The following is a 14,996-nucleotide window of genomic DNA, read 5'->3' as shown; positions in this document are numbered from 1 at the left end:
CTATGCCCCCAATGTGGGAGCAGCCAACTATATAAACCAATTAATAACAAAATCAAAGAAACACATTAACAATAATACAATAATAGTAGGGGACTTTAACACTCCCCTCACTGAAATAGACAGGTCATCCAAGCAAAAGATCAGCAAGGAAATAAAGGCCTTAAACGACACACTGGACCAGATGGACATCACAGATATATTCAGAGCATTTCATCCCAAAGCAACAGAATACACATTCTTCTCTAGTGCACATGGAACATTCTCCAGAATAGATCACATCCTCGGTCCTAAATCAGGACTCAACCGGTATCAAAAGATTGGGATCATTCCCTGCATATTTTCAGACCACAATGCTCTAAAGCTAGAACTCAACCACAAAAGGAAGTTTGGAAAGAACCCAAATACATGGAGACTAAACAGTATCCTTCTAAAGAATGAATGGGTCAACTGGGAAATTAAAGAAGAATTGAAAAAAATCATGGAAACAAATGATAATGAAAATACAACGGTTCAAAATCTGTGGGACACAACAAAGGCAGTCCTGAGAGGAAAATATATAGCGGTACAAGCCTTTCTCAAGAAACAAGAAAGGTCTCAGGTACACAACCTAACCCTACACCTAAAGGAGCTGGAGAAAGAACAAGAAAGAAACCCTAAGCCCAGCAGGAGAAGAGAAATCATAAAGATCAGAGCAGAAATCAATGAAATAGAAACCAAAAAAACAATAGAACAAATCAACGAAACTAGGAGCTGGTTCTTTGAAAGAATTAATAAAATTGATAAACCCCTGGCCCGACTTATCAAAAAGAAAAGAGAAAGGACCCAAATAAATAAAATCATGAATGAAAGAGGAGAGATCACAACTAACACCAAAGAAATACAAACTATTATAAGAACATACTATGAGCAACTCTACACCAACAAATTTAACAATCTGGAAGAAATGGATGCATTCCTAGAAACATATAAACTACCACAACTGAGCCAGGAAGAAATAGAAAGCCTGAACAGACCCATAACCAGTAAGGAGATTGAAACAGTCATTAAAAATCTCCAAACAAACAAAAGCCCAGGGCCAGACGGCTTCCCGGGGGAATTCTACCAAACATTTAAAGTAGAACTAATTCCTATTCTCCTGAAACTGTTCCAAAAAATAGAAATGGAAGGAAAACTTCCAAACTCATTTTATGAGGCCAACATCACCTTGATCCCAAAACCAGACAAGGATCCCACCAAAAAAGAGAGCTATAGACCGATATCCTTGATGAACACAGATGCGAAAATACTCAACAAAATACTAGCCAATAGGATTCAACAGTACATTAAAAGGATTATTCACCACGACCAAGTGGGATTTATTCCAGGGCTGCAAGGTTGGTTCAACATCTGCAAATCAGTCAATGTGATACAACACATCAATAAAAGAAAGAACAAGAACCATATGATACTCTCAATAGATGCTGAAAAAGCATTTGACAAAGTACAGCATCCCTTCCTGATCAAAACTCTTCAAAGTGTAGGGATAGAGGGCACATACCTCAATATCATCAAAGCCATCTATGAAAAACCCACCGCAAATATCATTCTCAATGGAGAAAAACTGAAAGCTTTTCCGCTAAGGTCAGGAACACGGCAGGGATGTCCATTATCACCACTGCTATTCAACATCGTACTAGAGGTCCTAGCCTCAGCAATCAGACAACAAAAGGAAATTAAAGGCATCCAAATCGGCATAGAAGAAGTCAAATTATCACTCTTCGCAGATGATATGATACTATATGTGGAAACTCAAAAGACTCCACTCCAAAACTGCTAGAACTTATACAGGAATTTAGTAAAGTGTCAGGATATAAAATCAATGCACAGAAATCAGTTGCATTTCTCTACACCAACAGCAAGACAGAAGAAAGAGATATTAAGGAGTCAATCCCATTTACAATTGCATCCAAAACCATAAGATACCTAGGAATAAACCTAACCAAAGAGACACAGAATCTATACTCAGAAAACTATAAAGTACTCATGAAAGAAATTGAGGAAGACACAAAGAAATGGAAAAATGTTCCATGCTCCTGGATTAGAAGAATAAATATTGTGGAAATGTCTATGCTACCTAAAGCAATCTACACATTTAATGCAATTCCTATCAAAGTACCATCCATCTTTTTCAAAGAAATGGAACAAATAATGCTAAAATTTATATGGAACCAGAAAAGACCTCGAATAGCCAAAGGGATATTGAAAAAGAAAGCCAACGTTGGTGGCATCACAATTCCGGACTTCAGGCTCTATTACACAGCTGTCATCATCAAGACAGCATGGTACTGGCACAAAAACAGACACATAGATCAATGGAACAGAATAGAGAGCCCAGAAATAGACCCTCAAATCTATGGTCAACTAATCTTTGACAAAGCAGGAAAGAATGTCCAATGGAAAAAAGACAGCCTTTTCAATAAATGATGCTGGGAAAATTGGACAGCCACATGCAGAAAAATGAAATTGGACCATTCCCTCACACCACACACAAAAATAGACTCAAAATGGATGAAGGACCTCAATGTACGAAAGGAATCCATCAAAATCCTTGAGGAGAACACGGGCAGCAACCTCTTCGACCTCTGCCGCAGCAACATCTTCCTAGGAACAACGCCAAAGGCAAGGGAAGCAAGGGCAAAAATGAACTACTGGGATTTCATCAAGATCAAAAGCTTTTGCACAGCAAAGGAAACAGTTAACAAAATCAAAAGACAACTGACAGAATGGGAGAAGATATTTGCAAACGACATATCAGATAAAGGACTAGTGTCCAGAATCTATAAAGAACTTAGCAAACTCAACACCCAAAGAACAAATAATCCAATCAAGAAATGAGCAGAGGACATGAACAGACATTTCTGCAAAGAAGACATCCAGATGGCGAACAGACACATGAAAAAGTGCTCCATATCACTCGGCATCAGGGAAATACAAATCAAAACCACAATGAGATATCACCTCACACCAGTCAGAATGGCTAAAATCAACAAGTCAGGAAATGACAGATGCTGGCGAGGATGCGGAGAAAGGGGAACCCTCCTACACTGTGGAAGGTTCCTCAAAATGTTGAAAATAGAACTGCCCTATGACCCAGCAATTGCACTATTGGGTATTTACCCTAAAGATACAAATGCGGAGAAAGGGGAACCCTCCTACACTGTGGAGGTTCCTCAAAATGTTGAAAATAGAACTGCCCTATGACCCAGCAATTGCACTATTGGGTATTTACCCTAAAGATACAAATGTAGTGATCCAAAGGGGCACATGCACCCGAATGTTTATAGCAGCAATGTCCACAATAGCCAAACTATGGAAAGAACCTAGATGTCCATCAACAGATGAATGGATCAAGAAGGTGTGGTATATATACACAATGGAATACTATGCAGCCATCAAAAGAAATGAAATCTTGCCATTTGCAACAACATGGATGGAACTAGAGCGTATCATGCTTAGTGAAATAAGTCAAGCAGAGAAAGACAACTATCATATGATCTCCCTGATATGAGGAAGTGGTGATACAACATGGAGGCTTAAGTGGGTAGAAGAAGAATAAATGAAACAAGATGGGATTGGGAGGGAGACAAACCATAAGTGACTCTTAATCTTACAAAACAAACTGAGGGTTGCCAGGGGGAGGGGGTTTGGGAGAAGGGGGTGGGATTATGGACATTGGGGAGGGTATGTGATTTGGTGAGTGCTGCGAAGTGTGTAAACCTAGTGATTCACAGACCTGTACCCCTGGGGATAAAAATATATGTTTATAAAAAATAAAAAATTAAAAAAAAAAAAAAAAGAAAATAGAGTTACCCTATGACCCAGAAATTGCACTACTGGGTATTTATCCCAAAGTTTCAAGTATAGTGATCTGAAGGGGCATGTGCACCCCAATGTTTAAAACATCAATATCTACAACAGCTAAACTATGGAAAAAGCTTAGATGTCCATCAACAGATGAATGGATAAAGAAGATATGGTGTGTGTGTGTGTATTCATTCATTCTATTATATATATATGGAATATAATATATAATTATATAATGGAATATTATGCAGCCATCAAATAATGAAATCTTGCCATTTGCAATGATGTGGATGGAACTAGAGGGTATTATGTTAAACAAAATAAGTCAATCAGAGAAAGACAATTATCATATGAGCTCACCGATTTGAGGAACTTGAGAAACAATACAGCAGATCATAGGGGTAAAAAGGAAAAAATGAAACAAGACAAAACCAGAGAAGGAGACAAACCATAAGAGACTCTTAATCTCAGGAAACAAACTGAGGTTTGCTGGAGGGGATGGGGTGGGTGGGATGGGGTGGCTGGGTGATGGACATTGGGAAGGGTATGTGCTATGGTGAGTGATGTGAATTATGTAAGACTGACAAATCATAGACCTATACCCCTAAAACAAATAATACATTATATGTTAATTAAAAAAAAATCTCTCCCTATCACCATCCTATGGTTTCACAAAACAAGTACCTGGGAATGGTTGCCCTAGGAAGGGGGGAAAAAAAAAGAACTATAAAAAATAGGGTTTCCTTTTTTAAAGAATTGCAAAATGTGTCCATTATATTCCTCCAGATTAGAATTTTGTAATGTATATGCTGAAGACTCTAAGGTCTTCAGAAAAGAAACGTATTTAACTTGGTCTATTCTAATATTTGACTATTTTAAACTGATTTATTTTGCATTTTTACTGGCTGAGAGTTTGTTGAGGTTTTGGAACTACGGGTTGAAGTTTTTCACATCACTTGTAAAAAATTTAACAACATGTTTTCAAATGTTTTTCTTCTCTCTTTATTTCCTTTCAGGATTCCAATTTTACAGTTAGATCATTTGGTGCTTTCCTGGAGTTTATCAATACTCTCTACATATATTTACTTTTTTTCAACCTCTCCCTGCCCCTGGCTTCAGTATTAATACTTTAAATTCACCTGTCTTTATTAGTCCTTTCTCCCTCAGCATTCAATTTTATACTAAGTCTCTTCCATGAACTTTAAAAAAAGTTCACTTTTACACTTTGGTTCTTTGGTAAGTTTCCATTTTCTTGCCAGAAATACCCTCATTTTATCTATCTCTTCCTATAAAACATTTCATGTATGCATAAGAGTTATTTAGAGCCTTTGCTAATTTCAATAAATGTGTCATCTATTGATCTGCTTCTATTGGTTATATTTTCTTTTTATTATGTGTTACATTTTCTTATTCCTTCTCATCTCTCATATTTTAAAATTTCCTTCTTGACTATATAAAATGTAAAGTCTGAAAGATGAAAGGTATTGAGAACAAAGTTGTGGCTTTTCTCCTTCCCTACTTATGGAAAATGAAAGTGGAATATTTCATTTTCCTACCCAAGAGTGAGAGCCTCAGGACACTTTCCTGAAGAAAAGGTAAATATCTGCCAGAAGGAAGACAGGGAGTCTAGTCCCTGGCCATACATTTCCTTGTATATTCTTCTGCTCTGTCTTTGTGCCCATTTGAGTTTGAGAAAATGAACAGGGGAGACACAATAAAGTAAAGAGAGAATAACAGGTACAAGGTTATAGTGCTATACTCAACAATAAGAACTTGTGAGTTTTGTGAGACACAAGTGGACCAACCACAATTGTGTTGTTTTGCTAACTGTCCCCACAGAGGGTTGCCTGTCAAGAGGCTAGGGGTGGGGACTTAGGGTGGAACCTAGGGGGAATATTGAGGCTACACTGATGAACTCTCATGGAGGAGGACTCCTGCAGTACTTTCTGGAGAACTCGTACATATCCATTAGGGAGTAGGAAAGGAAACATGTGTAGTGCATACCCGAAAGTAATGATTTTACTATTTCATGGCTGATTACCCCACCAGGGTTCAGAATGCTTAATAAATTGGTTACATTTAAGTTTCTGTTTCCTATGAGGAGGTCTATGTCAGGGCTTATGTGTGTCTTGCCTGCTTCTCAGTTCAGTGCCTTATTCATAGAAGGTGGAGTATATTCCAAATATATATTTTGAATAAATGACCAAAGAAGTAGAGTTGCCACTAGCCCCCATATATTCACTTCACTTTATTTTTCTCCCTAGCACTCATCACATAGGATGCATTATATATTTACTTATGCATTTGCTTACTGCTTATCTTTCCATAGAATATGAGCCCAGTGCGGAGGGCTTTGCTCAACTGTGTGTCAGTAGGACCTAGAACAGTGACTTGCACCTACTATGTTCTCAATAAGTATTTTTGAATGCGTGCTTTTTCTGTATGCCACACTTGGTACACAGAATACAAAATTGGGGGTGCGGCAGCTAAAAAGATACAGTCATGGCAAACATTTGATGTGTATTTTGGTAACACAGATAAAATTAAGGCAGGAGAGATTTTTGATGCTAAAATAGTTTTTGAAAATGATTTGTGAAGCTACTCCAAAGGACCTTTCTTTAAAAAAAAAATCTGTAAGTTTAAAAACGTATCTTTAAACATTCACCTTAGCTCACATCTTTTATAAATTATGACAATACACATTATAGCAAGGATAAAAAAGAAACAATTCTTAATTGATGGGGTCACAATCTAAAAAATTAGCTGAACACCAAATATTTAAAAAAAGCCAGTTGAATAAGTGTTTGAATACCGACTAACATGAAGCTTCATACGGTAATTAATGAATCTGCTTAAATGAATAGAGGGAGTAGGACTTTTGGAGCGATGATTTTTTAAAGATTTATTCATTTATTTTTAGAAAGAGTGAGAGAGAGAGCAATAGTGTGCATGAGCAGGGGAAAATGCAGAGGGAGAGGGAGAGGAATCCTCTAGCAGACTCTCCACTAAGCATGGAGCATGACATGGGGTTAGAGGCTCTATCTTAGGACTTGAGATCATGACCTGAGCTGAAATCAAGAGTTGAATGTTTAACTGACTGAGCCACCCAGGCACCCCTGGAGAGATGCCTTTTTTTTTTTTTTTTTTTTTTTTTAAAGTTTTAGGGACGCCTGGGTGGCTCAGTTGGTTAAGCAGCTGCCTTCGGCTCAGGTCATGATCCCAGTGTCCTGGGATCGAGTCCCACATCGGGCTCCTTGCCCCGCAGGGAGCCTGCCTCTCCCTCTGACTCTGCCTGCCACTCTGCCTGTGCTCTCTCTCTCTCTGACAAATAAATAAATAAAATCTTAAAAAAAGAAATCATTAAAAAAAAGTTTTAAATTCAAAAGTGAAACAGTCTTACATTGAAACTGAAAAATTTTATTGACTTGTTATCCTTCCTCTATCTTGCACATAGGAAGGGCACAAAACCATAAACCAGGTGAGTGAGGAATCATGCCTTGGGTAGTATGTGACTGTTGGAATGAGCTAGTTTTAGAGTGTTTGTAAATAGGGCTTTGGTTGACTTCCATCAGGATCACTGTTGGTCATATCATAGACAATGAAGCTAGTTCAAAATATGTGTCCATTGGAGAGTAAAGGGAGGCATTAGACTTTTGTTGTATGACCCTGACTTTAGTGCAGCAAATATCCCCTAAGAAAGCAATGGACAGTCCAATGAGCCCATGACCTAGCTCTTTGTTTCTCTTAGTCATCATCTGATTAATCTGAACATAAGGATTTTTATCCCGGTAACCAAAAAGTAGGATCCTGGGCAAGAGCACCAGTCACAACACTGTTTCTTTTAGTTAGACGTAGTGGTAAGTGGAAGAAGCACCTTTTAGATTTTACCTGATGTTCCTTAGCTGCTTAATGATAAACCTTAAGACAATGCCAGGACTTTAGGAACACCTATTTTAATAGCCACACTTCCTAAAAGCATGTACTCTGACGTCAATGAGGTGTTGTTTCACCACGCAGGAAATTAGCCAGAAAAAGAATCTGCAAGTGGCAATTTCTACAGTAATAGATTTTGATGAATATTTTTTCAAAATGTTCTGCTGATGCTTGACATGGTAATGAATCATGCCAGATTACATCAATCATGTTGTGTCACTTAAAAAAAAAAAAAACCAAACCCCAAAACCAACAACCCCCAAACCATAGTGTGGCTGTTAACGATGGAGTTGTAATGGGCCATGCCTAGGCAGCCTCTGTTTTTAGAAAGAAAAAAAAATACTATGAATACTTGGTATTTACCAATTGCCAAATTGCCAAATTAAGAAAGGCTTCTAAATTCTCTCTGAAAGGAGACAGGAGCCAGTTTCATATTTAATTTTTTTTTAAAAGTAAGATATATACTAAGGAAAAAGGATAATCTAGAAACAAATATTTAAAACTATATACAACCAATTCACAAATCAGATTGATTGGGACCATTCAATTATCTCCCACTTGAACCTGTTTCTTAGTTTATGAACCCAGTGGGGAGTATAGAAACATCCCATGTAGAAACTAGTGGGCATCACAGAATGATTCACCTGGAGAAAGATGAAAGTGAAAATGGGGAAAATGAAATCATCCTGAAAGGTTCTACATCAACTATAAAGTTCCTAGGAAATATCTCTATTAGTTTGATTGATGTAAATACTATTTTTGTAGGATATTGATACTCTCAGAATCAAGGAGCATTTCCTTTTAAGTCTTTCCTTCAAATATTATTCAACTCCATTTCCTTTCTTCTTGTCCCTGGTTAAAAAAAAGAATGCATCTAGCATATTAAATATCTTTTTGAGATACAAAAATCACATTTTTTTTCTTCTCTAAGACAATTATTCTCAAAATGTTTTGGCCTAAGAAATCTCTCTTTAAATAAAATTTTAATATAAAACAGATCAAACTGCTCAGGTTGAAGGGAGTATAGGTAGTCCTCAAATCCTTCTCATTTCATTGACCCAGTCAGATCTACAAGAAACACCTATAGTGTAAGATGACAACTATTATTTCATCTATCTTTGTATACTCAGAACCAATTCCCAATATTGTAATTTTTATTGCTTTTTTTTTTTTCTGTTTTCTTTACCCCCACCAGCATTTTCATATGTGGACCCTGAAACTAAAAGATATTGAAAAGTTCTTGCTGAAATTCTGGTGCAAGAAGAAAGAATGCCATGGATGAATACTTTGATTAAGAGTACTTAGCTATTTTTTTAATAAGATTTATTATTTTATAGAGAGAAGGAGGGAGAGAGAGAGTACTAGAGAGGGAGCATATGTACATGAGCAGGGGGTGGGGGACAGAGGGAAAGAATCCCCAAGTAGCCTCTGCTGAGCATGGAGTCCTACACAAAGCTTGAGCCTTTAACCCTGAGATCATCATCTGAGTCAAAACCAAGAGTCCTATGCTCAACCAACTGAGCCACCTGGGCACCCTTGCTCTATTCTTTATACTGTAAATATGTTTCTTAATACCTTTGGGGGCATGAACGTCTCCACTGTTATTTACCTGTTTCCAAAATGTATGATTAGGTAAAAACTTAGAAACTTATGAAAAGTTCATTTTCTATGTTTATAAAAACTTGAATTTGATATATCAAATTCTTGAATTTTATACGTGGTTGCAACTGCCCTAATATATGCAGGCTGGAGAATAGAAAAACAGAAAAGCAACTTGTGGTGTGTTAATGTGATACGCAAAAGAAGATGTCTGCACATATATGAGGGAGTACTGTAGAGTAGTGAGATCTGTAGTCAATCTGCCTCAAGTTCAGATCTTCATACAATTACTAATTGTAAACTTTGGTGAACTATGTTCTTTCTCAAGATCCGTTTGCACCAACAAATCAGGAACATTAATGTCTGCCAATTGTAGTTATTGTAAAAAGAAAATGACACACCATGCATAAGGACACATAACATGGGTGTCTCACGATCAGCAAACACTCATGTATCATCTATACTGTAAATTTCATTTGGGAAAACAACAGTATTTTGTAGGGTTGGCTTGTCACTTTAAGTTTTTCTAGGGTCAAGAATGTAATGAAATATTACTTGTAGACTTATATATATATATATATTTGAGAGATAGACAGAGAACATGGCAGGAGGGGCAGAGGGAGAGAGAGTCTTAAGTAGACTATACACTAAGCATGAAGCCCCATGCAGCACTCCATCTCATGACCCTGAGATCACAACCTGTCCCAAAACCAAGAGTCCCATGCTTAACTGACTGTGCCACACAGACCCCCCAGTAACAAAATATTTTTTTCAAACCTTTCTTAAGATTAAAAACTCAACCAATCTTAGTCATAGGCTTTTATTTGAGGAGCAAATACTAAACCAAGAAGTATTAATATTCTTATTCATGACTTGCAGAAATACAGCCAGAGAGGCAATGTAGCTTGACTATAAGGCATGGTTAAGGAAATGCCTGATTCTTCATACCTTTTCCTTTAACCACTAGAAAATATTTACTCTGCAAAAGTTCTCCCTTGTTATTGGATCTCTTGCAGCTTTGACCTTTGGGCATTGGCTGGTACATTTTTGGATCTTCTTCAAATGAATGGAATAAATTTGGGGTTGAAACTGAAAGTTGGAGAAACCAAAAATCCATGGTGAATTGTGGCCTGGGGCCCTTGTAAAACTTCTCAAAGAACATCACAAACAATTTAGCACCTGCTCTTACTTGTCTGCTTCATGAAAATTAGCAGTGTCTTGGGTGAGTAGAGACGGGTGAGGGCTGATGATTTACAAAGAGCTGCTTCCGCTCCCCAAGTTTGACAGCATGTGAGAGCAAGTCACGTGGAAAGGACCCAGAACGTACACTGCTTTGATGACGGCTGGCCATCGCCAAGGAAACTGCTCCCTTGGTAACCATGGTCAGTACATCTGTCTAGTTGCGTTTCTCAGACTCACATAGTCACTACCATGGAAAATATATTTTAAAGCACAAACACAGAGGGAAAAAAAAACAAATAAAAAATAATGGAGTTAATAAGGAATTCTTTGCTTTTATGGCAAAGTTGTTAGGACACAATTACAGTGTTCAGTAGAACATGTTTAGGGGTGTTAACTCATAAATGGAAACCAAAATGTCTTCAGTGTAAGCCAGCCTGTAAAACAAAACAAATCTAAACCAGATAATCATTGTTTATTATTCACAATATGCAGGGGTTTAAGACTTCAGAGAAATATTTCTGGGGAGCTTATTTCAAATACTGAGCACTCCCTAGTACAGTTAAGCTGAAGTTTGCATAACTTTATCTATCTATAAAGAGATGAGGGCAAGAGTGATGGAGATAAAGAGGAGAGAGTAGAATGTTAGATCTAACAAAAATTAAGAAAAGAAATTCTGAAGTAAAACTCCAAGGTGGTAGAAAATATGATTCTATTTAGGAACACCTGATTTTTTTTTTTCAGCGTTCTTCAAGAATACAATGTAATATGTGAGGAATGCCTACAGTGAATTGTCACTGACTTTGAGAGGCTACGGAAAGCTAAAATTTAAACTTAAAAAGTTTGAGTAAGGCTAGCAACAAAGATTTGAATATACATTATACATTACAGATTTCATATACATTATACATATACAGAATTTCATGGAAAGTTGATTGTTTCTGTGAAAATAATTTGTGAGTGTCCTTTACCATTAAACATCTGTGTAACTATAAAAGGCTAAAGAAAATATATGTGATGCTAGTGATATTTTATAGTATGAAAATACTAGGGAATTGAGATAAACTGTTGGGTTATGCTTGCATATGTACCTTGAACAAAAAATAGTATTTAACAAATTCTTGATACAATTTTCCACGTCTTTGTGAAAGTACCTTAACATTGCTGCTACCCAGCAGTGGCTGTGACAGAGCTAATACCACCTGTGCTCACCCAGGAAAGTTAACTGCACGAGACAGTGTCAGCAACTTGGAAGAAAGTCTTGGGAATAATAGTGGAGCATTCTTTTAAGGATGCTAATGTTCATGATGGCACAGAAGATGAGAGTGTATGGAAAAACACAAACATCAACAACTGTGTCAAAAATGAATTCAGAAAAGTTGGACTATAAATATGTGGAGATTTTAGGAACACTTTAACCAATTTATTTTACTTATGTTTTACTTTTTATGTTTGTACAAGTGTGAAATATGATAAAAATGTGTCTAAGTCTAAAACTGTTCTTTTGGTAAGCAAAGAATAAAAATTCTAGGTGATAAGAAAGCATTACATTATAGCTTAGGCAGCTCTGTGTTTTCTGTCTTAGTGGTAAATAAAAATGGCGCATCTTACAACTGACAGTATCTCAGGTTCAGTGAAATACAGACCTAAGTTTAGACATTACCTTTTGTCTAAGAAGCAAGGAAAAGGAAAGGCTGAGAGACAATTGGATGAAAATACTGACCAACAAGGACACTATTCTCCCTCCTCAATAAGTAGAAACAGGCAAAGATAATAAAAGGTTTTCAATGAATTGCTGCTTAGTAGAGACAAAGTACAAAGTTGGTAAGCATTGCTCTATGGCAAAACATGTCATCATTAAACACACAATTATATCGATTTCATAGATGACCTTGGCATTTAATCTTAATCTGCCTCTGTCACTTAATCTGAAATCTGATTTAATGTCTTCTTTTTACATTAAAGTACAACACAGGTCCATGCTACATATGTTCCCAAAGGAAAAAAATTTAATTAAAAGAGAAACACTTTCCCAGATAGTAAGGTTGATGTCAAATGTGTTAGGTAGAGTAACAGTAAATTTGGCATTTCCATGGAGTAGGTTGATTTTTCTCTCCGATAAATTATTCTTCAAGAATATCGTCAATGTCAAGTCTAAAAAGTTGTCTTTATAATACTGCCAGTCAGTTATTGTATATACTTTCTTTCAACTGATTTATCTACCAGGGTCTTTTTGTGCCTGTTGATTGAAAAGTCAACCCTGCATACATTTCGTTGTCTTGATCTATTTGACACAATCTTAGGGAAACATTCAGAAAGAGGATCCTGCTTTCATAGTTATATCACTCTGTTTGAGATCCCATTGAAATTCAGCAATAGATAATACCAATTCCAACTTTATAGTATAACTTCCATTTTGTGGGAAAGCTATTTTCATTTTGGCACATTAACTAGTACAATATGAAAATGAAAAATCCTTAAGTGAATATGAAAATCTGTATACCCTCCAGCTGATTCTTCAAAGTTCATTTTCAAAATGTACTTGTTTTGAGATTCTCTGCGGTAGGAAAACTGTATTTACCAAACCATGTAGCACATTCCTAGACAGACACAATACCACTAAATCCATTTAATGTTGGCACTTGCCTTACGTGAGAGTTTGGTTTTAAGCTTATCACTGATGGTATGATTTTTGGAGTACCTAGTAACTGCTGGCAAATTGTAGTTATCATACTTAATTGTAGCAGAAACAGAACTACGTGTAGCACTAGGAAGGCTACATTCCCCAGGCTGCCTTGCAATTGAGTGGGATCATGTGACTGTATCCTGGATGAGTGATACAGGCACTTCCTGGTCTCACCCTTCTGTTTCTTTGTTTATTGGATGATAGATACCAAAAATTCAGGGAGGACTCTGAAACTTAACAGAGGGTGAGCAATAGGAGAAACCATCCCAGGTCCATTCATGACTCTGTGGAGTAGAGAAAACCTATACTCTCAATCCACATTTGATGGTGCCAAGAATGAAGCATGAATCTGTATTATGTCAAAGTGCTGAAATGCTGGGACTGTATGTTATAGACTCTAGGGTTACTTAACCTGACCAGTAATGACAGTTTAATAGACAAGTCCCCTTCTATACTCCTTAGAAGCTCCACCAGATATTACATTATAGACATAAGGTCTTTGTAACATAGGAAAACACAATCAAAACATACCTGGATATTTATTCCCTCACCTCAGGAGTATTTTTGTGTGCCTACGTTCAAAGAATTGAGATAAGTACAGGGGATATAATAATGAGCCAAATAAACATGGTTCTTCTTCTCATGGAGCCACCAGTCCAAGAAGCAGACATCAGACAATTGATCATACAATGTAAAATTACTTCCATGACACAAGAATCATGAGCTAATCAGACATGAAAACAGAAGTAGAATCCTTAATTAGGGAGGAGCCCAGGAGGAAGGATTCTATCCTAAGGGAGAGAGATATGCAATCACCATGTGGATGTCAGACGGTATGAGACAAAACAAAGGAGAGCCGGAGTAGGAGTAGGTAGGGTAGAGAGAATGAAGGGAAATGGTTTAAGACAAGTCTGGCTGAGAATGCAGTGGCTCATCCACTCTTACTCCGGCCAGAAAAAGGATCTGCTCTTTACTCAGATACTAAATAATCAGATTTCCCTTTTTCTTTTAAAAAGGCTGTTCTGGGGTGCCTGGGTGGCTCAGTGGGTTAAAGCCTCTGCCTTTGGCTCAGGTCATGATCCCAGGGTCCTGGGATCGAGCTCTGCATCGGGCTCTCTGCTTGATGGGGAGCCTGCTTCCCCCTACTCCCCGCTCTCTCTGCCTGCCTCTCTGCCTATTTGTGATCACTGTCTGTCAAATAAATAAAATCTAAAAAAAAAAAAAATGAAAAAAAAATGAAAAGGCTGCTCTGACTATACTGTAGATGAAAGGATTAAACATAAACATATGTCTATATTTACACAAAAAATATGTGATATTAGAATTATCTATCAATATACAGATACCCCAGAAATAAAAGGAAATATAAAAATAGTTCAGTAATGAATATGCTTTGGGGGATCGGATGGTCCTTTTGCTAAAGTGTAGTTACTTTTAATTTTACTCCCTGTCCCCATCTTTTTTTTTTTTTTTCCCCCAATTACAAATCACCTAGTAGTTCAGTTTGGTAAGTCTGACACAGGAGACATTTGTCTTGAGCCACTGGGAACATCCAAGGCAAATGAAATTGCAGCAAAATATAAGACTGGTTTGAGTAAGATTTTGGTCTTTAGTGGCTCTGTACCCAATCCCCTTTAAGAACCTACAAGTCATTCATCCATACCAGCCACAAGGAGGTCTCCCAATAGGAGTGCTGGGATTCCCTGACTTATTACTGGGAAGACATTATGATGTCTCTGTTTGTCCCAGGACTTTA

Source organism: Mustela lutreola, chromosome 2 (genome assembly GCF_030435805.1).
Source record: "Mustela lutreola isolate mMusLut2 chromosome 2, mMusLut2.pri, whole genome shotgun sequence".
NCBI lineage: Eukaryota > Metazoa > Chordata > Mammalia > Carnivora > Mustelidae > Mustela > Mustela lutreola.
This window is presented reverse-complemented; position numbering follows the sequence as displayed.